This window comes from Eretmochelys imbricata, chromosome 3 (assembly GCF_965152235.1).
Source record: "Eretmochelys imbricata isolate rEreImb1 chromosome 3, rEreImb1.hap1, whole genome shotgun sequence".
In the NCBI taxonomy this organism is placed as follows: Eukaryota; Metazoa; Chordata; order Testudines; family Cheloniidae; genus Eretmochelys; species Eretmochelys imbricata.
The window spans coordinates 117,508,547-117,536,527 of record NC_135574.1 but is presented as its reverse complement, the minus strand read 5'-3'; the positions used below and the strand labels follow the sequence as shown (position 1 = coordinate 117,536,527).

At 39.2% G+C, this 27,981-nt stretch overlaps 1 protein-coding gene across 3 annotated transcripts in view; it reads right to left on the bottom strand.

Annotated features, from left to right (window-relative positions):
* SCAF8 (SR-related CTD associated factor 8) overlaps positions 1-27,981 on the bottom strand; it is a 137,686-nt gene that overhangs the window by 9,628 nt on the left and 100,077 nt on the right. The window contains exon 21 of one of the 3 annotated variants that reach the window (XR_013345662.1): positions 3,260-3,386. The exons of the other annotated variants lie outside the window; for them this stretch is intronic. The gene's annotated coding sequence lies outside the window, so the exon portion shown is untranslated. The remainder of the gene's footprint in view (positions 1-3,259; positions 3,387-27,981) is intronic. 3 annotated transcript variants of the gene reach the window in all.

The window sequence follows — 27,981 nt, the reverse complement described above, 5'->3', positions numbered from 1 at the left end:
AATAACTTCAGGATTGCCACTCGCAGAACCAATGGAGACATGGTTTTCTGGATGCTCTCTGGAAGGGATCTAGTTTAACAGCTCTTACAAAGCCCCTACCCACCCCATTCCATACAACTGATATCACCCTCAGAGAGTGCTTTCAATCTGCCCATTCTGGCCAGAGGAATTCTGCCATGAGAGAGGGGAGTTAAAATCTTGCAAAAAACAGTTTTTAAGAATGACAAGATGGTCCAATGTGCACTTGTCAAATCTCTCCTCTCATCCCATTAATGTTCTTACATTTTGATAGAAGAACAACAGTTCTCTCTAACCATAGTCAGTCAGAGTAGTAAAACTGAAGAATATCTCACACCTATGAGTTCTGAGTCTAAACAAGTGTATTCGGAAGCAGGAGGAAGTACACAAAAGAAAAAGAAACCAACTTAGAATGAAAGTCAAGTGAATATACAGTGGTCGTTAAAACACAAATACAGCACAATACCTTTAGGATACTATTGCATTAATGAAGTTATACTGAATATTTTGACGTGAGGATGGTTATTATACTGTTGTTCTCTGCTTTTTGGACTATTTTGGACTATTACATGAGAGTACAAAATATATCCCAGCAGTGATTAGAGCAGTGGTTCTTACACTTTTTTTTTTTTACCAGTGACCCCTTTCACATAGCAAGCCTGAGTGTGACACCCCGCCCCCCATGAATTAAAAACACTTTTAAAATAAATTTATCACCATTATACATGCTGGAGGCAAAGTGGGGCTTGCGGTGGAGGCTGACAGCTCGCGACCCTCCATGTAATAACCTCATGACCCCTGGAGGTCCTGACCCCCACTTTGAGAACCCCTGGATTAGAGCATGGTAACAGATACAGCTAGAGTGGGGGGAGGGGTTTGTATCTGGTACCACTTACAGTTGTATCAAATTAAGTTTAAACAGGAATTAGTTTCATGGTCATGAACTGATGGAAATTAATTATACTTGAGACTAATTAGTGCAAGGTAAAGTGTAGGTGCCTTATGGTACCTGCCAGTTTTCAAGGGAAACTGTGTTTCTTTATCAAACACTGTAGCTTTCTCCCATATTTGGAACTCAGGCCACAACTTTCCATGGGAAAATGGTTCCCTCTGAAGGGCACTTGATATCTCCAGGAAATCAGAGAACACAGGGAATGCAGAGAGAGAAGTAAACTAAGACTAAAGGAGCTAGGGGTGATTAGATTTATGAAGACCTCGAGACTAGCACAAAGGACAAAACTCCACACTCGGTCTTCCCCTACATCCTTTCTCATACTCCAGGAAGTCATTCTAACTATACTGTTCATTCTTTCACTTATTCACTCAACACTCACACTCTCTCTCCCACACACCCAAATCCAGTCACAACAACTTCACTCCCTGACATTGGTTCACTGGGGCTGGGTGAGCCATGAGTAGCTGGGGTAGGTGAGCTAGGGTAGCTGGTAAGGCTACTCAGGAACTTGGGAGAGGATAACCAATAACTTTGAAGAGAAGAACGGGAGATGACCAGACGTAAAAGTGGGAGTCGGTGGGCAGGAAGCCAGGGACCGGGTTTGAAAACTAAGCCAGAGGAAAACAAGGGCGTGTGGAGGAATTGTGTATCCAGGAATTTGAGTGTTGGAGGCATTGGCCAAGGGTCATGGAGCTGAGTGTTGTGGGAAGGTAAGCCACAGCCTATGGTGTGGGGAATAAAGGCTGTTGGGTATGTGTGGTAGTGAGGGGTTTTTCTGACCAGGAGGAAAAGGAGGCTGAGGAGAGCTGGCCCTAGTAGCATAGAGCTCTGTGAGGAGAAGTGTGGTTATCCAGGCCCTTTGGGGAGTTGGGAAAGGGGAACTCGGGTCTGGTTATGTGTATGAGCTTTTGAGGGGTTAGAGTAAGGAAAATAGGGCTGGGAGGGGGAGAAACAGTGGTTTTTGGTCAGAAGAAGTAGGAGTCTGGGGTCTCAGGGATTGCTCTCAAATACAGGAAGGCATGGGGACAAGGATTTGCCCTTTCCTCCCTGTATCTGGTTCTTCTGATACTCCTGCCTCAAACGAAAGCCCAGATTGGATGGAGGCAAATAAGGATGGGAGCTACTTGCCCCATGCTTGCTTGAGGCACCTGCCTCCCACAGTTGGCCCCAGTTAAGGCTGAAATAGGGCTGCTCTGTGACCAGGAATTCTCAGCTGTTTCCAGGGCTAGCTCTCTGGTGGCTATGATATGTGTTTGTCTGGTGCATCTACACATGTTGAGGGATCAGGAAGTCCAAACTAACTAGCTGCTTTATCTTGATACAGCACATGCAGAAAGCTCTGACTGGCTGCATTTTCCCAAGGAGATGGGTGGAACACAGAGGTCAGCCAATTAGAATGGTTTTACCTGTAGACTGAAGGGTTTTCCCGTAGCCTCAGGTCTTTTTGTTTAAACATGCAGAATTCAACTGATGTACATTTGTGTTTTTCAAAATTAATGTTTATCTGTATGTGTCAGCTGGCAATTAGCGTGTAGTGATTCACAGATTTTAAAGCCAGAAGAGAACATTAGATAATCTTATTTGACATCCTGTATATTACAGGCTATAGAACTTCACCCGGTGACCACTGTATTGTGTCCAATAACTTGTGTGGCTAAAATATATCTTTCAGAAAGGCAGAGCCTTCACTTGAAGACCGCAACAGGTGGCGAATCCACTACTTTCCTTCATAGTCTATAGTTGTGGGTGCACCTGCTAAACTATTGTGCAAGTGGTTGGTGAGTAGAATATATGGACCTAGAACTTTAGTGTGATCTGACCACTATGATAGTTTATATTTTTTAATGTAATAAGTTAATCTTTATGAAATGAGAATAAAACAATTTTCCATTAGAATTTCCATTGGATTTGGTTACTTTGACATGTAACTATGTTATACCCAATATAAAAATATAGGCCACTAATAGGAAAGCCTATGTAGTGATGTCCGACTCAGCACTTACTTAATGTCCCAATTGCCTGTTTATCATATGTATTTACCTGGGCAAATGTAAAATTTAGGATGTCTGAGTTTGGTGTCTCTGTATGTTTGCATGCTGTATGCACTAAACAGGTAGAGTAAACCTTCTTATAGCTAATCTAGTACTGAGTGACTATGTTTCACATGTAAAATGTCACTAACTTTCATATTTTTTTCTTCTAATGCAGTGAGCAATGATAAGTAATTGGTTGCCTAATGTTCTTTAAAATATCTTTTAATTTTACAAATGAAAAAAATGTCCTTACATTGTAAGCTATTTTGAGGGGCACACTTGCGTAATTTAGACATGGCCACAGCAGGAGCATTCATGCACGAATGGTGCTGGTTCCTTTTCTTCTACATTAACTCCCTTTAGATCTGTTAGGACTGTGTCTAAAAGTAGAAAGAAACCATAATTTAAGTTTGCAAAACAAGCTTTTTTTAAACTGAGCATTCTTAAAAAATTTCCGTCGTCACCACCACCACCACGTTCCTTGTATCAACTCAATACATGCCAGACTCGGGCTTTCCCTAGCCTTGTAAGGTTTCTAGTTAAAATCTACTATGCGAGGCTCTCCACTACACATTTGACTCTCAACTAGTTACTCTGAACGTGTTAAATGTTCCCATTGTGCTGTGAAATGCCCTCTATAGGGGTTACAGGCCCAGTAGCTGTTGCAGGAGCTTCTGTTGGCCCTTGAGGAGCTCTGCTGATGGGGGGGCCCCAGGGAGGCAGAAAGGAACTATAAGCTGATAAGATTAGGTAGAGTCTCTGCAAGAATGGCCTGTACCTTCCCAGACCTAGGCTGCTGCTGGTTTTGGGGCCACATCCCTTTTTCTATAGGAGGCTCAGGGATGAAAATTCTCAAAGAATGTGTACAAGACTGAGGAAAACTTCAGAGTTTCCTATTATTTGTGTTGCATTAGTGCCTGTAGGTGCCAAATGAGTTTGGTGCATTGCTGTGCTGAGTACTGTACAAACACATAGTCCAAGACAGCCCCTGCCCTGAACAGCTTACACTCTAAATAGACAAGAGTTGGAGAAAGGAAGCATTATCCCTAATTTGCAGATGGGAGAACTGAGACACGGAGAGATTCAGTTGCTGAAGGTCACAGTGAAAGCCTATGGCAGAGACAAGGCTTGAACCTCAATCTCCTCTAACCCCCTGCCTCAATCATTAGACCATCCATTCTGACTTCTATACAAGAGTAGCCCATGTAGGGGATGATGCGGTTCTAGATCTAGCAATACTTATACACAAAGTGTGCCATCAGGAATAGAAATGGTGGATCCAACTGACTTATTGATGACTTACTTGAATGTGAGAGAGAAACTCCATTTCAGAAAGAAATAAAACTGGATGCTCCTCATCTAAGGTAGGAAATGCATAGACATGAAGGCATACTGATCAAAACAATGAGTTACTTAGAAACAGCAAGAGGGATGAAAACAAGTTCCAAAGAGAAATTGTTTCTGGGAGTTAGAATGGTACTTCCCTCTGACCAGCTCCTGCAAAACACAGATGGGATGGTACAAATTTTGCAGAAATTTCTTCCAAAGGACACAGTTGCTCCTGCTATTTCCAGGAAAACTCCTAACACATGCAACGTTTTATATTTTGTAAAAAAAAATTGCTGTTGCCTTAACTTGAGGGAGGAAGAGGAAAAATAGAGGTTGGAATTTACTTTGACTACATTTTCCTAGAATATTCTAACAGCTACTAATTTAGTGTGTGTGTGTGTGGGGGGGAAGTATTCAGTAAGCATTTAAGCACATGCTTAAGCCCATACCTAATTTGGAATTTAAGTGCTTTGATAAGCAAGGACCATAGAATGTAACTGTATGAGGTTGGCAGGAATCAGGAGTTTCAAGGACAGATTGAATTGAATACACATGAGAGACATAGTAGCTATACGTACTCTCTGAGGGAAAACAACATGGAAGATCATGATATACTTTGATTCTGAATAACAGTGCCTTTCAGTGGGATAGGTGCATCTTCCATTGGGTTTGCACTCATGTAGTCAAGGAGAAGAATTTGGCCCTTTAAAAACCTATGCTTAGCCCTTCCACTCCTTATCCAAATTGAGGATGAAGAGATTAAAGCAAAGGAGGGGAACAAAGAATACGTGTATGATGAAAAATTGAAATCTATAGCTTTATTTTCAGTACAAATATATTGGAATGCCAGAGGTCTGTTTATATAACTGTTCATATTCTCTAAATTATAAACCAATAAACCTATTTGAAACCAAAACCAGGCAAAATATTTGTGTCCTATACTGAAACCAGAATTTCTCAAGTGCAAAGGATAAGATGGCATCTTTATACACTGCAAAAACAAATATTATTGATAACAGCATGAGTAGTCTTTTTTTTATTGTGATGACAGATTTGTGGATGTAACTACAATACAACTTTATTTTGTATATCATCTTTCATACAAATTTTACCAAGTTTTTTTTACAGCATTCAATACAGTTTCAAAGTTAATATAAAATGAAAGCATACGAGGAAATTAAGAACAGGTGTGACAATCTAAGTGTTGATAGTCAAATATGAGTTGATATAAAAATTGAAGTGGATTTTAACCTGGGTTTAAGGGAAATAGGCTAAATCCTCTTGTTGGACAAAAAGAAAAAAAAATCAGAAATCAGGAAGACCACTGGGTTGAGAAGATAATAGAGGGAATGGAAGACCTTAAACATTAAATCAGACACTTGGCAAATATTTAGAGCTCTTTGTTGTCTCAGTGCTTTTCAGATGTTGAGTGTTGAATTAATCCTCACAGAGCATCTGTGAAGTGGTAACTACAGATTATTATCCCTGTTTTATAGACAGGAAATTAAGGCAGGGAGTTTCACTGATTTGCCAGGCAAAAAAATCAGCAACAGAGGCCAGATTAAAACTCAGGAAATTCTGCCATACTTTACTATATTCGCACCAGCACTGGGCCATACCTCTCACTGGAAAGAATGCAAAGGAAGTTGTTTTCTAGTCTTTTTATACTTGCTGGATAGTTGTACTTCCTTCTTTACCTTTAGTGGTTTGCTTTGCAAACAGATATTTGTAAATGTTTATAGAGCTACACAATGGAGATGACCCCAAACCCACCAGCAACTGGCCAAAAAAAAAAAAAAAAAAAGCAGGGGGGAGGGGGAAAGCAATATTCCATCATTACTACATAATTATAGAATAATTTTGTCTGGAAGGGACTTCTCATGCGTCATCTAGTTCACCCTCCTGTATTATGGCAAGGACTGAATTAATAATTTTCAAACCATGTTTAATAGAGGGGTGTCTTGTCTAATCTTTATCTCATGTGAACACAATTATAAATCCACTTGGCAGGTTATTCTATTACATAACAGATTTTATACTAATGACTTTAATAATCAGAAAAACAGTAAGTAAATTTTTCCTTGTGGTATCTTAAGACCAGTATTCAACACTGAGAGGCAGTATGATCTAATGGATAGGGCAAAGGACTGAGACCCAGGATATCTACATGCTAATTCCAACTCCGCTGTGTGAGCCTGGGCAAATCATTTTTTCCCCTGCCACATTCTGTGTGTCTTGTCTATTTAGATTGTGAGCTTTTACTATGTGTACCCACAGCACCTAGCACAATGGGGCACTGATCTTAGTTGGAGCTTCAAGTAATACAAATAATATTATTAGTTGTGCCTGTGAATACTTAAAATAATTCAGATAATAAATACTTAATTTTTACCGTAATGTTACTTAGACAACCTCAAAATGCTTTATAAAGATTGTCAATAGTAGTCACTCTTCCCTCTATAGATCATACCATCCCAGTGTCTTTTGTCTGAGCTAGGGAGTACCTTATTCTATTTGTTAGCTACAATTAAAGATTTACTTTGGACATTTCACTATGTTAAAAGCTCAACTTCCAACTAAACCGTTTGTATGCAGTGTTGCTGTAGCCATGTCAGTCCCAGGATATTAGAGATGCAAGGTGGGTGAGGTAATTTTTATTGGACAAACTTCTGTTGAGGAGAAAGATAAGCTTTTGAGCTTATGCAGAGCTCTTCTTTAGTTGTGACTGTCACAAGTTTAATGTATGCCTTACTGGTTTATCTCAAGTCCACTTTTTGGGACGTTGAAACATATTAGTTTTACTACACATTCAGAGTGGCTGGATTCCAGTTGTGAAGTACTGTAGAAGTTCATTGTAGATCTTAGACCTTCAGTATCTAGTAGACTAAACAGGCAAGACTTTCTACTACAATTCTGACTTTTACAGGTGAACTGTAAAGCTTTAAAAATTAACTGACCATGATTCAAAATAATCAGGAGTGTGTATGTACAATTAAAATGAAAATATATTTACATTTGAAAAATCCCTAAATCTTTAAAAATTTTTCTTCATCTCCCATGACCAGAGTTTGAGATTTGTTTCGTTGCCGTCCAACAGCTGAAAATATGACAACCACGTTATTGGCACTTCTTGCAGAAAAAGAATATCAGTTGTTGGGTGGAAAAACATAGGACCCTGAACAGAAAATTTCTTAGGTAAGAGAGAGCCCTGCTTTTCAACTGGATTGTTTCAAATTGTAAAACATATTTGTAATTTTTAAATTACACACTTTATATGTGATTTGGGTTCTTAGTTCAGGTTTTGAAAAGAACACAAAGACCCGCAATTTACTTTTAGTAATCTATAAGGTGCTGGTTGTTTTTTGCTTCTTTCTTTTCTTTTTTTAAATAGCAATCAGTGAGAAATTGGGTACTTACAATAAAATTAAGGTAAGCATTAGCATGAAAGTCCTAGTAATTTTCTGACCTTACTTTTAGAGTATTAAAAGCTAGTAGTTGTGTGGAGTATGTGGTGCATCTAGAAGGAATAATGACTTTGAAATTTTGATTTTGTATTATTAAAATTAAATTGCAAGTTCCAGGGTGTTGAAGATAACATAGGACTAAGGACAGCTTTGTAACTAGCATATTGTCATGAATCGCAACAGTATAGGTCTGATCTTGTTCCCACTGATGTCAATAGGGACAGGATCAGGTCCCTTATATAGCAAACTCACAGAAGCACTCATCCTTTTCCTTGCCTTGAGAAATCTGCAGACATTTCAAGATGATAATTAGCTTTCCCATGAACAGGCACAGATAATTTTGGCCTTGGACTCTACCATATTGCGATATCATGTTCCTTTAAATGGTCAGGGGGCTCTGTGCCCCTTCCCTCTCCCAGTGCAAAGCCTCACTTGTGTGTGTTTTCAGTGGTGAAGCCAGAACAATAAAGCCAGCATAGCAGACAGTTGGGTGTCCATCAGCTCTGTCTGCCTCTGTGTCTATCTCCTTCTCTGCTGGCTCCAGAAATATAACACTGATAACGAGGAATTTCTATCCCACTCATGTCCAGTGCTGCCTATGCCTGACAAAGAAGAAATAATAAGCAAATGGTACTATGAAAAAAGGGGGGTAAGTCCACGTAGAAGCACAGGGTGAACCAGCGAGCTAGGGAGGGGAAGTAAGCAAATAACGATAGAACATGGATAAAAGTTCTGCAATTACTGCCTGAGCTGGTGCAAACAAAGGAGCAGTGAAATGCAATCAAGCAGCCATGTTGAATGACCTCGTGCAAGCCAGCAGATAAACAGCCTTAGACTGAACTGAGAGTCTTTTGCCAGCAGAGGGAGCCCAAGTACAGCTAAAGAAGTGTGTAGCACACAGCCAGCAGAGTGCAGACACAGATGAAGTGAGCTGTAGCTCACGAAAGCTTATGCTCAAATAAATTTGTTAGTCTCTAAGGTGCCACAAGTCCTCCTTTTCTTTTTGCAGACACAGATAGTACAGTACACAGTAAAAGAAAAAGAAAAGGGGCAGTGGGAATTCCCTGTGAAAAAGGAGTCCAGGAGGCATGAAGTCTAACAGCAGAACAGAGAACTGGCACCTTTTGTGGACAATGTTGGAGAGTTTAAACAAATCATGAGTGATGAACCTTGAATGTTTTTGAGCAATATGTAGCTTGCAACACCATTCCAAATGGACGAGTTTCAGCCTTGTTGGCACTAATGGGTATGAAAGCATACAGACTGTTGTGTGACTTATTGTCTCCAACTGCACTTGGAACTGCCACAGATGCCGAAATTACTGCAGCAATTCAGGAACATTTTTCTCCTACTCCATCAATGGTAGCAGAATGATGTTCGATCAGTTACATCAGGGAACAGGAGAGTCAGAAGCAGTTTCTTGCTGCTTTAAGGAAGTTGTCACAGCATTGTCAATTTGGACAGACATTAAGTGATGCCCTCAGTGACCAATTACTCTCGGAAAATGCAATGACCAGGTCCAGAGGAAGTTATTGACTCTAACAGCACTTACATTCAAGAAGGCTGTTGAAGTGGCAGTTGCAAAGGAGACCACAGAGAAGGACTATATGGAATCTAGTGGGAACCAAGAAGTTCATCTCCTGCATCGGTGAGACAGGCAACCATGGAATGGAAAGAATTACCATGTAGCCATTGTGTGCAGACTAGGCATGCTAAGAAGGATTGCTGGGTACATCAGGTTATTTGCAGAAAGTGCCAGAAGAAAAGGACACATTGTCATGACCTGTTGCACAGTTCAACGACCAACAACAGAGTAACTGTACATCCAAGAAGACACCTAAGAAAGGATTGAAGTCAAGAATTCATAATGTGGCAATAAAACAAGAGCTCTAGTGACACTGACCAAGACCTAGCACTACATGTTATCAGAAGCTGGAGTCAAAGATGGCATCTGGGTTACACCCTTGATTAAAGGAGTTCCTACAAGAATGGAGCTGCTGTTTCACTGATTTCTGGATCTACCAGTAACCAGACTTTGTCACAAGTTCCACTGAAAGAAACCTCCATGGTTTTGAAGAATTATACTGGAAAAAACTTAGTCTCACAAGGGATACTCCAGGTGAAAGTTCAACTACATCAGTGATATTCAGACCACAATGATTAAGGGGCCCAATTAGTGATTACCCAAAAAAGCCACAGTAGTGTGAATTCAGTGTTTCATTTACTGTAGTACTATATATTCATATTTAGACAGTATGATGGGAAATATATAAACAAAATATTTGGTCAGTCATTTTTCTGTTAGAATTATTTAATCAACTACAATTGGTTAATAATAGTAAAAGCATCTTGATTTGTTAATAAAGTGGTGTGTTAATGTGCTGCAAAGAGCCACAGGAGACATAATAGACAGCCACTTGCAGCTCGTGAGCCTCAGTCTGAGTATCACTGAACTAGGACAGTCATTTTACTCTTGTATGTGATTGAAGGAAAGTGTCCACTATTATTTGGCAGTTCTTGGCTTGAGAAGCCAACGGTGAATTGACTGAGATCAAGGCGATCATGAAAGCACCTCAAAATCTTCACGAAATACTGGACAGACTCTCCAAGGTTTTTAAAAAAGAACTTGGACAGATGAGCAATGTTAGTGAAGTTCACTGTTAAGTCTGACAGCCAACCACAATATTGCAAGCCCAAAATTGTGCCGTATGCTCCGAAGCTTCTAGTAGAAACTGATTGAACACTGGAGTCTTGTCACCTGTTTCACACAGCGAGGGGCTACACCTACCATAACAGTGATCAAGAAGGATGGCTCAGTCAAAATCTGTGGAGATTTCAAAGTGACACTGATCCAATTTTATCTGCAGACCAGTATACACCATGTCGTGTCGAAGATGTATTTGCTACTCTTAGCGGTGAACAGTGTTTCAGTAAATTTAGATTTGCTCAATGCATACCTACAAAGGGAGATTGTAAGATATTTGCAAGATGCTGGATCAATCACAACACAAAAAGGCTTATTTCATTTCAACAGGCTGTCTTTCGGTTTCGCACTGGCACCTGCCCTGTCCCAGAAAGCTATGTATGAGATTCTGAAGGGACTGACTGGAGTTCAATGATATTTGGATAACATCTTTGTTACAGGAAAGGATCAAGAGGATCATCTTCAAAACTTGGATGTTGTCTTGCAACATTTGGAAGACCATGGACTGAGAGATTTTTGAGACAAATGTTGAATACTTTGGACATATAATTGATGCCACCAACTAAAGGAAATCGCCAGAGAAAGAGAAGGCAGTTCTTCAAGTGCCACTGCCAGAGAACATGTCAGTTACATTAATTCTTAGGACTCCTTAACTAGTATGGTAAATTTTTGCTTAATATGGCAACAGTATTGCACCTTTTCATGACCTCATACGAGCAAAGAAAAAATGGAAATGGACTAAAGAGTGAGTGTGCATTTAAGGAAGCAAAGAAATCCACCCAAAGTTCTTACACATTTTGATGTTTTGCTACCATTACAAATTGGCTTGTGATACTTCACCTTGTGGAATGGATGCAGTTCTTTCCCATGTTTTTCCTAGTGGAATGGAGAAACCAACTGTCTTGACCACAGACACTCACTACTCCTGAGAAGAACTACATGCAAATAAAGCAAGAAGTTTTCAGCATTATCTTTGGAATCTGGAAGTTCCATACCTATCAGTATGGTAGGCATTTTACCTTGTTGACTGCCCATTACTTCCAAGTTTTGGACTGAAACATGGCATTCCATTGCATATTGGCAGCAGCTAATGATGGGCATTGCTAGTTTCAACTCATTCTTATACTAGTCAATTCTGTAAAAGGACTCAGCAAGGCAATGTTGATAGGCTGTTGCACCTGCCAGGCCCGAGTTCTCATCAACCCAAAATTTCCAAGTGTTATATCTAAATCTGATGGATAAGTTACCCATCACTAGTACAGACATCAACAAAAAAACAGCTAAGGATGTGCCTTTTCTTGTGAAGGGGGTGGTACTACAAGGTACAGTGTTGGATCAAAAGAATCCCCAGTTTCAACAATTCATGTAACATGAACATGAATTATCTGTGAAGCATGGTGATGTCTTATGGGGAATACAAGTGATCATTCTGAAATAACGTCAATCTCAGGTTTTGGAAACTCTTCACAAAGGTAATTTTGGCACTGTAAGGATGAAGGCCATAGCCTGGAATCATGTCTGGTGGCCAGGATCGAGAGACATTGAGAGGAAGGCAAAATGCTGTACTACATGTCAGCAAATTCAGCATGATTCTGTCTCAGCTCGTCAACATCCTTGGTTGGGGCCTCAGACTCCCTGAACATGTATTCATGTGGATTTTGCTGGACAGTTACCAAGACCACTGGACATCCTTGTACCTTGTTTAGCCAGTTCAGTTTACCATTATAGCTGGTGAGTGACAATGGATCTCAAATCCGTTCTGAAGAATTTCAGAGGTTCCCAGCTTCATCTAGAATTCAGCACATATCCTAAGCTCACCATCCTGCTACAAATGGACTAGCGCCATGCTTTGTACAAACACATAAGCATGCCTTAGAAGCTAACAAGTCTATTGAGTCATAAGCAAAAATTGGACCATTTCTTACTTGTCTGTAGGAATGCACCACATGCTACTACCCAGGAGTCACCTGCAACTCTTTCCTTGAAGCAGTCTTTCAGTACTAATTGGGACCTGCTACATCCTGATATTGCCTCAGGTGTAGCCAAATCCCAAGCTATGCAAATTGATGTGAGACGTGTCATCATTCTTTTCAAGTTGGAGACTTAGCGTGGATTTGTAACTATGGTTGTGGAGTGAAATGGGTACCTGGAGATCTTGTAAAAGGACACGTTTCGTTTGTGGTAAAACTGACGGTATTTTATGGAAATGATATATGGACCAGTTGCAGCCTCAACTAGTAGAGAGTCTGGGACTATTCCAGTAGGACTTTCTGTTCCTCCAATCCTTCTTTCATTACAACTCCTAATTTTGACAACTTGGTGGAAGAATCTTTTGTACAAGATCCAGCTGCTTCCATACCAGATCCAGTTGATTCCTTACGAGGACACTGCGGCACCATCATCACATTACCCCCGAGAGAGTGCAAAAACCAGTTGTGCCCCTGAATTTATAAGCTGTTTTAGCTAGTGAGTTGCTATTCCAGGGCAGAATGATCCCTTGCAATTTAAGAGTCTATGCTAGTCTACCCGCAACTTTTCGTATATAGTATTTCATGTTAGCCATGTAAATGATGATATATATGTGTTTGGAAAGTTTTTTTAAAGTAAGGTGTGATGTTCTGTCCCTTTAAATGAGGAAGGAGGCTCTGTGCACTCCCCCTCCTCAATGTAAAGCCTCACTTTCCATGTCAGTTTCAGTTTTGCAGCCAGAACAACAAAGCGGCACAGCAGACAGTTGTGTGTCTATCAGCTCCCTCTGCTGGTTACATGTCTCTTTCATTTGTTTCTGGCTCCAGAAATATAACACATTAAACTAGTTATTGCACCTCATTGCAGAATCCATGTAATTCTGTAGGAAGACTCGCCTTCATTAGACTTGCCCTCTAATAAGACAGAAAGGTTACATGCATAATTACCCTGTAGACATCAAAAAAAGTCTTGGAGGTAAGAAGTTTGTCTTCATATCCCTTTGAAAAGTATAACACTGTCAGCACTTCAAAAATACGAAACCGTCTAGCCCTCTTAAATAAGCAAGATAATCCAGGTGTCGGGTGACTTTGACCTTTTGAGTACAGATGAAGTTGTGAAATGGGAAGTAAAGTCTTCCCTTGTAGAAGAGGATTCTGGAAGTGAAAATAGCCATTTAACTGGTCACAGGGTTTACACCTTCAAGTGCGTACCTACAAGGCTACTAATGACATCACCAGAAAAGCCACCCCTGCCAAATTCAATTAGAAGGCAGAAGGAAAATGTAAATGTAACAGAGGTACCAGTTGTAACTCTACAGTTACATAAAGCAGGGATTCAAAGACTCTAAATACTAAATATATAGCACATCCTCTCCAAAGTTATGGCATTTACTCTATGATGCAGATACATTTTCTGAAAATTTACAAGTAAATCCACTGAGTTAAAAATCATTTAAAAAAAATGAGTTGGAACCTGGTTTCAGACATTTTTGGTCCTAAATATCTTAACACAGACTCTTAACTTCCTATAACTTCCCAAAAATCATTTAAATCGTTCAAAAAAAATTTTAGGAAAATGCATTTTTTTTTTTGCTATTAATCTTCATAACTGAACCTCTCTCCTTCAGCAGATTTTGCTACAGAGAATTCCATGAAAACTGCCATTTTGAACTAAGGCAAGTTATTCACTAACCTCAGTGGGACTAATGCCATGGGATGCCCTCAGTTAAGATGTCCTCCTCAAAATGGCCACCATCTCTTATTCTCAGCTGTAATTTGCTGCCCATAGTAAAGATGGCCACTGCTTCAATTAAGCTGCTCCTCAAAGTGCTCCTCATCTGACAGCATAGTAGCTATCATATTCTTTGAACATAGCTTGGATTTACTCCTGTTGGAAACAATGGGAAGTCGCAGCAACTTTGCAAGAAGGCATCTTAACTAAGGGCTAGTCTACACTGGCAATGTGACTTGTGTAGTCACAGCAGAGCGCTGGGAGAGAGCTCTCCCAATGCTCTTAAAAAAAACCCCAAACCTACCTCCGAGGGGCGTAGCTACTAGCACTGGAAGTGCGGCTTCCAGCACTGGTGCACTGTCTATATGGGCGCTTTACAGCGCTAAAACTTGCTGCACTCGGGGGGTGGGGGGGTGTTTTTTCACACCCCTGAGCGAGAAAGTTGCCGCGCTGTAAAGTTCCAGTGTAGGTACAAGCCCTAAGGGAACTTGAGGCCTCCGTCCAACTGCTACCAGGCCATTTTGGAACAGGGCAGTTCAAGAAATTCACTGAAATTGAACATCTTTCTTCTATCTCTTCTAAAAGAGAATTTTTCAGTTATGAAGAATAATGGAAAAAAAGGTCATTAATCCCAAATAAATTGTTTAAAAAACTACCTGCTGCACCAGATCTACTCAACAGGGAAGTCAGGGGAGAAGGTGAAACAAGGAGAATGTAGGTGTCTGTTTGTGTGTTCATGACGAAGATGGAGAACAAGAAGGGGAAACCTGCAGTGAGAGAGAGCAAGGAAACGTCAGGTAGTGGGGAGAAGTTAGAACTGTGGTATGTGTACAGGGGAATGTGGCGATCTGCAGGGGAGAGTGGAGGACGTGGGGGAGGGGCACAACAGCTGACCCTACGGATACCGCTAAGGCAAAAAGCTTTGGCTGCGCATGTGGGTCCGTGCGCACCTAGAACAGAACAGACATGAGCAAGCACTCTAAGAAGAAAGTACATTCCAGTGATGGTACAATTATTCCAAACACAAGCATTATAACCCCAGGAAATTCAGAGTTAAGATTACAGAAGAAATCCAAACATATCAAGGCATGAAAATGAACAGCGAGAGCACACACCTTAACTTAATTGTATCACTACAGGGTAGAGTTAACTATATATTTATGATTTAGGCATTTTAGTGTTCAGTCTCAGATTAGATTAAACTGATTTTCAGATACTTTATTCCTTTCCTCATGGTGTCAATTATGGGAGTTAAGCTAAGATTGCTTGGGTACCCTGTGTATTTCCATACCTTAAACTTATTTAAATTTATTTTAACATTAATTCTGAATTTTCTGGACTTATAATGCTTGTTTTTACACCATTTGGTAATGTATTTTACACTAAATTACTAACAATTAGTCTCAACCTTAACTCCATGTGTGTGCAGTTATTTTCTGAGAAAGAATGCCTTGTCCAAACTTTATATTTTTTCTTATTTGATTCAAAGCAGTTGGTCACAGAATTGCCATCATGGTTGTTAAAATAGCTACAGGAATCCAACCCCTAAGTTTTCTCTAATCCTGTTTGAAAAATATTATAGTGCAAAGCAAGTTTCTGTGCACCTCAAAACTATAGTTCAGAAGATTAAAAATAGAGCAACATGGTTAATCTATGAAAATAAGAAGTCACAACAGTATGAAGAAATTAAAATGCAGAACATTTGCCAATTTAAGCAGGGAAAACAAAGTAGAAATCTGAACATTTGGTACCATTATTGAATTAGAGCACAAAGGCAATGACTTCAGGAAAAGGGGGAAGATAATTTCAGTATACAAAGGCGATGTGCACAGCATAACGCTTAAACTGACAGTACCATATGTTCTTGATCACACTCATGTTTCTGAAGCCAAAAGGGTACCCTTTATTCCTTACACTAAATCATCTGTTTGACCATCACATATTAGACAATAATTAAAGTTTTACAAATGTTCTTTCATGGAGTTTTAATGTGGGAGAAGTTAATTCCTGTTGGAAATGTAAGATATGTTTAAAATAGGGCTGTCAAGCGTTTAAAAAAATTAATCTGGATTAATCGCACTGTTAAACAATAAGAATACCATTTATTTAAATACTTCTGGATGTTTTCTACATTTTCAAATTTATTGATTTCAATTACAACACAGAATACAAAGTGTACCATGCTCACTTTATATTTATTTTTGATTACAAGTATTTGCACTGTAAAAAACAAAAGAAATAGTATTTTTCAGTTCACCTAATAAAGTATTATAGTGCAATCTCTTTGTCATGGAAGTTGAACTTACAAATGTAGAATTATGTACAAAAAACTGCATTCACAAATAAAACAATGTAAAATTTTAGATCCTGCAAGTCCACTTACTCTGACTCCTTGTTCAGCTAGTAGCTCAGATAAACAAACTTGTTTGTATTTTCAGGAGATAATGCTGCCCGCTTCTTGTTTACAATGTCACCTGAAAGTGAGAACAGGTGTTCTGATGGCACTGCTGTAGCCGGCATCGAAAGATATTTACAAGCCAGATGCGCTAAAGATTCATATGTCCCTGCATGCTTCATTCCAGGGGACATGTGTCCGTGCTGATGACGAGTTCTGCTTGATAACAATCCAAAGCAGTGTGGACCAACGCATGTTAATTTTCATTATCTGAGTCAGATGCCACCAGCAGAAGATTGATTTTCTTTTTTAGTGGTTCGGGTTCTGTAGTTTCTGCATCAGAGTGTTGCTCTTTTAAGACTTCAGAAAACATGAATCAACATGAATGATAAAAACAGGTATCAAGCGGAATGCCCCAGGGTTGGTCCTGGGGCTGGTTTTGTTCAACATCTTTATTAATTATCTGGATGATGGGATGAATTGCACCCTCAGCAAATTTGCAGATGATACTAAACTGGGGGGAGAGGTAGATATGCTGGAGGGTAGGGATAGGGTCCAGAGTGACCTAGACAAATTGGAGGATTGGGCCAAAAGAAATCTGATGAGGTTCAACAAGGACAAGTGCAGAGTCCTGTACTTAGGACGGAAGAATTCCATGCACTGCTACAGGCCGGGACTGACTGGCTAAGCAGCAGTTCTGCAGAAAAGGACCTGGGGATTACAGGGGACGAGAATCTGTATATGAGTCAGCAGTGTGCTCTTGTTGCCAAGAAGGCCAATGGCATATTGGACTGTATTAGCTAGCAGATCAAGGGAAGTGATTATTCCCCTCTATTTGGCGCTGGTGAGGCCACACCTGGAGTATTATGTCCAGTTTTGGTCCCCCCCCCCACTACAGAAGGGATGTGGACAAATTGGAGAGAGTCCAGCGGAGGGCAATGAAAATGATTAGGGGGCTGGGGCACATGGCTTATAAGAAGAGGCTGAGGGAACTGGGGTTATTTAATCTGCAGAAGAGAAGAGTGAGGGGGGATTTGATAGCAGCCTTCAACTACCTGAAGGGGGGGTTCCAAAGAGGATGGAGCTAGGCTGTTCTCAGTGGTGGCAGATGACAGAACAAAAAGGAATGGTCTCAACTTGAAGTGGTGGAGGTTTAGGTTGGATATTAGGAAACACTATTTCACTCGGAGGGTGGTGAAGCACTGGAATGGGTTACCTAGGGAGGTGGTGGAATCTCCATCCTGAGAGGTTTTTAAGGCCCAGCTTGACAAAGCCCTGGCTGGGATGATTTAGTTGGTGTTGGTCCTGCTTTGAGCAGGGGGTTGAACTAGATGACCTCCTGAGGTCTCTTCCAGCCCTAATATTCTCTGATTCTCTGCTCCACACCTCGTCCCTCTCAGATTTTGGAAGGCACCTCAGATTCTTAAACCTTGGGTCAAGTGCTGTAGCTGTCTTTAGAAATCTCACAATGGTACCTTCTTTGCATTTTGTCAAATCTGCAGTGAAAGTGTTCTTAAAATGAACAATATGTGTTGGGTCATCATCTGAGACTGCTATAACATGAAATATATGGCAAAATGCAGATAAAACAGCAGGGGACATACAATTCTCCCCCAAGGAGTTCAGTCACAGATTTAATTACGCATTATTTTTTTTTAACAAGTGTCATCAGCATGGAAGCATGTCCTCTGGAATGGTGGACGAAGCATGAAGGGGCATAAGACTGTTTAACATATCTGGCACGTAAATACCTTGCAGTGCCAGCTACAAAAGTGCCATGTAAATGCCTGTTCTCACTTTCTAGTGACATTGTAAATAAGAAGCGGGCAGCATTATCTCCTGTAAATGTAAACAAACTTGTTTGTCTTAGTGATTGGCTGAACAAGAAGTAGGACTGAGTGGACTTGTAGACTCTGAAGTTTTACATGTTTTGTTTTTGAGGGCAGTTATACAACAAACAAATCTACATTTGTAAGTTGCACTTTTACGATGGAGATTGCACTACAGTACTTGTATGAGGTGAACTGAAAAATACTATTATCATTTTTACAGTACAAATATTTGTAATAAAAATATATACTTTGATTTCAATTACAATAGACTACAATATATTTGAAAATGTAGAAAAACATCCAAAACATTTAATACAGTTCAATTGGTATTCTAACGTTTCACGGTGCTATTAAACCTGCAATTAATTTGAGTTAATTGTGTGAGTTAACTGTGATTAATCAACAGCCCTAGTTTAAAAAGATACTTACTTTCTAGTTTCTGAATTGTTACTATTGGCTATGGAATGGTAAGTACTGTTTTAGTAGATACAGCTATTCAGAGTGGAGGATGATTAAATCTTTGAAAGGAAATCAGAATATACTTGGAATCCTGTGTTAAAATAATGCTAACTTTGCGCACATGAGATTAGACTCAATGCCTTAACAACATGAGTATTTTGAAAGAATTAATTCTAATTATTATCTATTCTAAATATTAATCTAATTATATACAGACCATGGACCTGATCCTGCAATAAGCCATGTGTTCCTGAACCTGTCTGGAGCCCCATTGAAATTGTTGGATTGAACAGGCACAGGGGAATGCTCATGTGGAGAAGCCCAATCATGTTAAAAAGTGTAGCAAATGTATACCTCCTAGAAATTTGAAGTATTTGATATGTTTTAATTAAAGTTTCTTTTCAATTTTCTTCAGAGATGAAACACCCACTGCCCCTTCAGACATGTTTCATATACATTATAGAATGTTCTCAAAAGCAGCATAGCACAATTGTGCTAAACAATAGTTAAATTCAGAGTTCTTCGATTGTAAAACAAACCTTCCAACAATACTGAAAAACAGAATTCCTTACTTGATTATATTACATTTGATCATTTTTAATCACACTTGTTCTAATTTATAAAACGAGCAGTGTTTGAAGAGGAGAAGAAGTTTAAGTATTATGACCGGGTGTCCGCAGGAAGAAATTCTTGCTTGCTTTGTGATGAAAATTTTAAAAAAATGCAGGAAGGGGGAGAGATTGAAAGTATTATCAATGGAGTTAGATTGTTTAATCCCATCGGAATCACTATATGGAAATAACTAAACATTTAACAAAATAACTAAACAAGTGCCCTTAACACTACATCCCAATCAAATGTCTAAAGTGACAAACTTTATTAAGATTTTATTCTTTAAAGAAACTAGGCCCTGATCCTGCAAGACTTATGCATGAAAAGTCACTATTGACTTCAGTGAGTCTTTGTGTGACTGGAGATTTACACTTTATCCTATATATAGTAAACAGGAGAAAAGAAAATTATTATTACTTTGTAGAGCAGGTACCAGCGCAACTGGGCTTAAAACAGCATATAGAAATAAAGGGGAGTCCAGTAATGCAATTATGTAAGATCACACTCAAGTACTGTTGGGTCTACAGTTTGAACTAATTTTAATATGGCAGATGTTATCTGAATTCTGTGTATCAAATAGAGTATATCCACTACTGATGTGGTCCCCATGCTAAAAATAGTTTGTGCTCCCTCTGCTGGTCCCACAGCAGCAGGTAACCAAGTTTCCCTTATATGTGGAACAATGTTAATAAAGCTGATGCAAAAACTAGGAAATTAAAGTCACATTAATTGCAAGCTCTATTGAGAATTCAAATAAAAAACACTGCCATAAGTGAAAGGAGTAAATGTTTAGAGAAACACTTTATTTTCAAGTTTCTAAAGGAACATAATAAACGTTTGCTGGTTTAAAAAAAAATAAGGCCGTGGTTACTTTTTTAAAAGGTAACTCTTGGAGGTTGCATTACATACATAATACAATTTTTTGGCTGTATAGCCAATGAATATTTATGTTAAAGTGTATATCTTATTAGATTTGGATGTTACCATTTTGTTATTTTTTAATCAGCTTAATGAACAACTTGATTATCAAAGAAACCAACGCAGTGAATACCTCTGTTACTAACAGGGGAGAAAAGAGGAACTACCAGCTGATTCTCGCAAAGCCTTGCACTGATCTGAAAACTATTTTCATTTTTGATTGCAGCTTCTACTACAAATTGTAGAAACATTCTACTCACATCAGTAAGGCAATCATGACTGAGCCCTTACTACTTTCTCCAAGAACTCTTCTACTTTTGAATATTTTTTGCAACTGACAAATTTAATTTGCATTTACTTTTGTTCCCATCTCACAATAGTTCTTCCCCTGAAACACTAATGATTCAAGGTGTACACATTATAAACCTCTGTGCTATATAACAGCAATACGTCCAAAACTTTCAGTCTTCAAAACTACCAAACATTAAAGTAAATCTGACAATCCTTAAGTGCACTTATACTAGCCCTCAATGGTATTGTGAAGTACCAATAGCCTTTTTACCAACTAAAATTTTGCACCATAACCCGATAAAACAGTAGTGAAACACAACATGACATCACTCTTTTGTCCTTCATAAATCCTTTAATTTCACAGTTAATAAATTGCAAAAGTATGCTCCAAAAATTTCTAGTGCTTCGTGGCCTATTGCTTCATTAGCTAAACACCTATTTTGTTTAAACTGTGTATTCTACTCTGAAATGGTCATAAGTTCTAAAATGATAATACAAATAAAGGGAGACTATAAAGTTAGGTCTCAAATTCATAATGATACAATTTTCTAACCAAAGAAGGGAGCTAGTTTTCTTAGGAAAAGTTTAACATACACAAACCCTTTTGGATATGTGGGAGAGGAGGTTCTGCTAACAGATTAAAGGGACACTAAACATCTGTTTGGGCCACAAAATTGATCTCTCAATAGGACAATCACATGCAGCTTCACTAGAAGATAGTTTGATACTAGTCAACATATTTTAATGGTGAAAATGCTATCATCATCACGTTCCTATTACGCCTCTAGCATTTATGGCAGTGACAAAAGCTCCTCCACTCCTATCTGCTCACAGTTAATGCTATAAATCAAAATAAAATTTAGTAATTTGCAGGAAACATGGCTGAGACCCAGAGATCTCTTCCACTTCCATGAATATCTCAATCCCTAGTTCTAGCAGACTGGCTTTTCTTAATGGAAATCCAGTGGTTTTCCTAATTTTCCTTGTTGTGCTGCCATTGGTTGGATTCTTACCGATGGCTTACTCGTCTCATTCCATCAGTTTTTAGAAGTCACAAAGGGCAGAAAATACTTTTGCATTAACTTAGTAGCAATCTACAGCATACATTAAGGTCCTTTCTTCTGGGGGGCATGTTGAGTATAATAGTAGATACAACTCAACTCCACCTTCATTTGGCTAGGCCTCACCCCAATTTCACATGAAGCTTTAATTGCGCCATGGAGGCAGTCAGGACTGGCTCTAGGCACCAGTAAAGCAAGCACGTGCTTGGGGCGGCACATTTCCAGCCAGCCTTTATTTTTTTTTTAAAAATCCACCAATGTATGGAAAAAAACCCCATGAAGATCAAAAAAATCTCCAGTAGTGCGATAGGAGCGTGACGCGAAAAATATGCAAAAAGAAAAGGAGTACTTGTGGCACCTTAGAGACTAACCAATTTATTTGAGCATAAGCTTTCGAAAGCTTATGCTCAAATAAATTGGTTAGTCTCTAAGGTGCCACAAGTACTCCTTTTCTTTTTGCGAATACAGACTAACACGGCTGTTACTCTGAGAAAAATATGGTGTCATGTCGTGACACGGTCACTCATAATGTGAACGTGTGTAAATGTAAAAGCGTTAACGGTTATTAATTAAATCAGGAATCACAATTGTGTGTACTGTGCTGCCCTATCGGTGCCATTCACGCCAATTTCCATGTTGTGTTGGTGCCAGTGGTTACAGGGCTAAAATGCTGGGACAAAAACGAAAACGACTTTCCGATGCTGCCTACCGGCAACAAAGAGAGAAATGGCAAAAAATTAGATAAACTATTTTGTACTTCATATAAGCATTTTTAAAAGTCGACAATCAAGGAGAAAGCTCTAAGCAATGCATTGAAAGTGATTATTCATCAACTGATGAAGACCAATCGAACCAAAGATTATCTTTATCAACTGATAAAGATGAACAAACAATCCAACCAAAGATTATCTTTGCTAACTGATAAAGACGAACAATCACAATCCATCCAAAGATTTACTTCTTCAGCTGAAGAGTCCAGAAATGAAGAACTGTTATCCAAATCTAAAACTGAAGAACAATTATTGGAAGGTGGAAAGACTGACATAGGATCGGATCCAAGTACCTGGCCAACAATAATTACTGATGCAATGCTAATGATTGTGAAAAAAGGTCCTTCAAAACTAGATCCTACATTTGAATATCCATTTAATGAGTCGAATTGTTGATTTATGCCATCCAGTATCAAGAAAAAATGAAAAATGGGGAACAAATTAATAGATTGTGGTTAGTGTATTCACAGACCAAAGATGTAGTTTTTTGTTTTGGCTGCAAACTGTTCTGTAACTCGGACATTCTTCTGGCAAGTGCAGGTTTTAATGACTGGCGAAATTTACATCAGCATTTGAAAGAACATGAAACATCAAAAAATCATTTACGCTCGTTGACAAATTAGATTGCGCTGTCAAACAGATTACATTCAGATACAACAATCGATGTGGTACAGCAACGTCTACTAAATTCAGAAATTCTACATTGGCAAGCTGTGTTGGAACATTTACTGGAAATAATTAATTTCCTAGCCAAACAGTGCCTCGTATTCCGTGGATCCTCGGATATTTTATATGAGAATAACAATGGAAATTTCTTGAAATTGGTTGAGTTATTGGCAAAATTTGATAGTGTTATGGCTGAGCACGTACGAAGAGTGAAAGATGGAGAGATTCACACCCATTATTTGGGTAAAAATGCACAAAATGAGATAATACAATCAATTTCTAATGGAGTGCGTAATGAAATTTTATCGGATTTGAAACATGTCAAATATTACTCAATTATAGTTCTTTATGAGAAACTGGGCACACCGGAAGACACTAACATTTTTCATTACAGTGTATAGTTGAACCCAAATTGTTTGTAATTGTGATTGTTAAAATTAAATGAGTACACTAGTAGGAAATTATTTTATTTCACTAACTACAAATTCTCTGTTTTCATTTTTTAAAAAATTTTAAACAGTCAAAACAAAAAAACATTGCAAAGTGCAAACATGTGTAAAAGACCAAAAGGGGGGACGGGAGGCAAAATTTTTTTTGCTAGGGCGGCAAAAACCTAGAGCCGGCCCTGGAAGCAGTGGACTGTTGAAGGCTATGTAATATCAGGAGGAACATGCCATGCTTCACCTTTCCTTTATATACTGTCCCCCCAGCCCTCTTGCTAGGTGATTAAAATGTGGTTTTACTCTGCAAAGTGACAATAAAAATGGCACGTTCTTAACAGATCTGCTCACTGTGTGTATTCAGAGTAATATTTTGCTGACGTGATAATAAGAGGGCTTTTGTTTTGTTTTATTACTGCTCTATATTCATGTTAGGACTGATAGTAAACAGATATGGGGAAGTGCTCTGGAGTCTATTCTTTTCTGTACATCAGCAGATTTGTTTAAGTGGTGTAACTAGTGACCCTTGAGGCGTCAGAGAGGGCCTAATTTGGCCTGCAGAACCTTTATTACTGATGGTGATTCACAAAGAAAAAAAGAACCCAGCTCAATGTACATATCTCTAGTTGAATTTGTAAGGCTGACAGTTTAAAAAAGTATCTTTTTATTGGTAATCCGAACACATTTTACATGTAGGTCACTGAGAAACAACATACAGGAAAGCTCACAATGCCATTTTTACAGTCACTTTTGAGAACAGAACCACAATATAATGGGATTTTGTTTTGAATGTTTAATGTCTCTATATAAACTTACACACAATTGTTAAAATTTAGAGATTAAAATAATATTTGTTTTAACTATTAAATGACTGAATTGCTAAAAACTCCAACATTGTTGTTATTTACTATTTGTAATACAATAGCGGCTAGAAGTCCCAACCAAGAATGGGGCCCCTTGTGGTAGATACTGTTCAAACATGTAGTAAGAGACAATACTTACCCTGAAGGGCTCATAGTCTAAACACAAAAGACATAGGGCAGGAGAAATAAAATAATATCTCTATTTTACAGATGGAGAGTTGAGGCACACAGAGATTAAATGATGTGCCCAAATTCACACAGTAAGTTAGTGGTACAGAGTCAGGAATTGAATCTGGGTTTCCTGAGTCCCAGTCCAATGACTTAACCCAAGACCAATCTATCTTTCTGGTAGATTCCAACAGTCTATGAATACTAATATTTGTATACTGTAGTATATAATATAATACCAACTGAAATAAATGACAAATTTTATGGAATTTGCATTCAGAAAGGATTCTTGTCATGCTAAATTTCAACAACCTATACTGAACATAATTAGTGTGTTCAACCCCCCCCCCCCCCAACTGGTTCTGTTTTCGATTTGGGACTATGGGGAAAGGTGGTTACTGTGACAGACAGTAAATAAATGTTTTTTTTAAGACAAGCTGGAAAAAGACAAGCTTTAGCATTCACAGCATTTTTTCATTCTATGTTGCAAACAGATCTAATGTTGCATGATGATTCCAAATGTTGAGTCTGTGGTTGAGAATGGATCTAAGCTTGGCTCTCTAGCCAAAGGAGTATTGCTGTGGTATTGGTCAACTAAACCTGAGGAAACCTGACAGATTTCAGAATGGATGACTGAGCATTGCCCACACTCTCTCGAAATGGTATAGCCTGAAGATAAAGGAGTAGAATGATGCAAATATTTTAAGGCAGTTTTTCAGTTTTATGTGTCTTCTGAAAAACAAAATGCATGTACATTTAGGCTGAAAACATAGGAACCACCTTCTAGTGATCAGTTGTATGAAACACTTTAGTGCCCTGATCTTTGACAGACACAATATAAGGAGTTACGCTGAAGTGCGGGACAGCCAATACCAACGTCAGCTGGGTCCAAAAAAAAAGTCTTTTATCTTTCTCCTGGGGGCAGTGTGTCCAAAAAAGTTAACATTTCCATCTTATTAGAAACTAACCAGGAACAAGAATGCCAGAAAAGTACCAAGGGAGCCAGTGAAGGGAAGGAGCTTGATGCTCCCTGCTCTCTCCTTTCTCTGATTACTGTGGTTGACTGGGCCGGCAGGATCGGGACAGCAGGTCCTTTGCTGCTTGAAAGGCCTCTGGGGTCGAAGGAACCAGCAGACGCTGGCACCTCGACCGCTTCTGGGGGTTGGCAGTGAGTTCTGAACTGGACTCAGCACTCTAGGTGCGGTCAGCAGCACCATTGTCCCTCTTCTGCACCTGAGAGTGCCCTTTCTTGGTGAGCTGTTTCTTATGCTTCTTCCTTGGCACCAGCGATGGAGAACGGTGCCGGGAAGAGCACGGTGCTGGGGGAGCACTCTGCATGAATGTCAAAGTGCTCGACGCCAATTTGGAGTGGCTCAGCTCTGAGACTGGTCTGATGGCTGCCTCCATGAGAATGGCCTTCAGCTGAATGTCCCTATTCTTCTTAGTGTGAGGTCTGAAGTCTCTGCAGATCTGGTACTTATCCTTAACATGAGTTTCCCCCAGACAATTTAGACAGCTATAGTGCAGGTAACTCAGTGGCATCAGCTTGCCACAGGAGGCACACAGCTTGAAGCACAGGGACCAGGATATGCCCAGTCCTTAGGGCGAAAAGTCCATTGTAGACAAGGACAATTATTTACACTGCTATATACACTACCACTAACTAAGAACTATATACACTAACTACAATAACTGCACAAAATATGAACAGAGTCCAAACCACTGGGAAAGAAGACTTGCCACAACAAGAAGGATCGTTCCAGCAACTGTCATGGACAGTATGAACTGAGAGGCCACGGGGCCGGCGACGCCCCTTATACCAATGCATATGTGCGCGACTCCAGAGGATGCTAGAGCTGGCCCTATGGATACCACTAAGGGAAAAATCTCCTGCAACTGTGCACGTGGTGCGCACACACCTAGCATGGAATGGATATGAGCAAGCACTTGAAGAACTGCACCTTGTGAATTCCATGTCGTTTATATATTAGACACACAAAATTAAATGTTACTACTTTTTCCTTCTGGTTCGTGCTACAGAACTAGCATAGCTTTGGAAAAATTAGATGCTTTCTACTTCAGATTAAACTAATCACCAATTGAAGAATCTTTGGTGGTGGTGATGCCTGAGCAAAGACACAGCTAGACCTTGAGATACTAGAATGAGTATATGCAGGACATGTGCTTGAAAACACTCCTCCCCATTGTTTTACATGTAACCTAAAGGCTCAGTAAGGCTCAACAAACATGGAACCCCTTAATGCAATTTTTGAGCAACATTTATAAATGCATTTTAAAGACCAATTAAGTAAACAAACTGATACAAATGTGTGTGGTAATTCTTAGCATTTCTATAGCTCTTTCCAGCGAAGGATCTCAAAACACAAACACTAATGCCTAGCAAGACCCCTCTGAAGAAGGTAATCCCTCTTTTACAGATAGGGAAACTGATCTTGAGAGATTTGGACCCAATTTTCAAAAGTGATCTCCAACTGAATGCTTCTGTTTTTGGGTGCCCAACTTTGGAATACCCAGGCCTGACTTTTAGAGGCACTGGCCACCTACAACTCCTATGCTGATAAGGCCATATGTGTCTAAATTTGGGCACCCAAAAATGGAGATTACCAAAATTAGAGATCACCTTTGAAAGTTGGCCCCTAAGTGACATGCGTCAGAGCACACGGGAATGCTGTGGCATTGCCAGTAACAGTACTCATGTCTGACTCCAGTTCTAAGCTTTAACCAGAAGATGGATTCTTTAACCCCCCAGCAATTAAATTATTTGAGGCTGTTACTCCTTCGAGAGCTGAAGTTCCACTTTTACTGAAATAATAAATTGTATATTTTTTATGTTGCCCAGAATTTCAAATATAAGTGTAGACTTAAGGATAAAAAAAATTCTTGACATCTTCCCAGATCTGACAACAATCTCTTTACAGACTGGACGATAATGGAGTCTCTCAGTCATGCTGCATTAAGTTTTTTTCATTTATTCCTCATTTTGATTTCCTGTATTGAAAATAAAAGACCAAAAGAGTCCATTTACAATCTCTAGGACTTGAAGACGTCAGATAATTTAAAGCTATGCCAACACTAAAACTAAAGTTGGAGCTCTGAGGAATTTAAAAAAAAAAAAAAAAAAATTCTCATCTATGAAGGTCTATTACCTTGCCAGGGGAAGGGGCTTTTAGCTAGCATAAGGTTTTCAGAGGGGAGAGAAGAAACTCATCTTTTATGAAGCACAGCGTTTCTGTACAAAGGAAACTAATTAAGGGTCAGAACAGCAGACATCTCAATTTAAAAA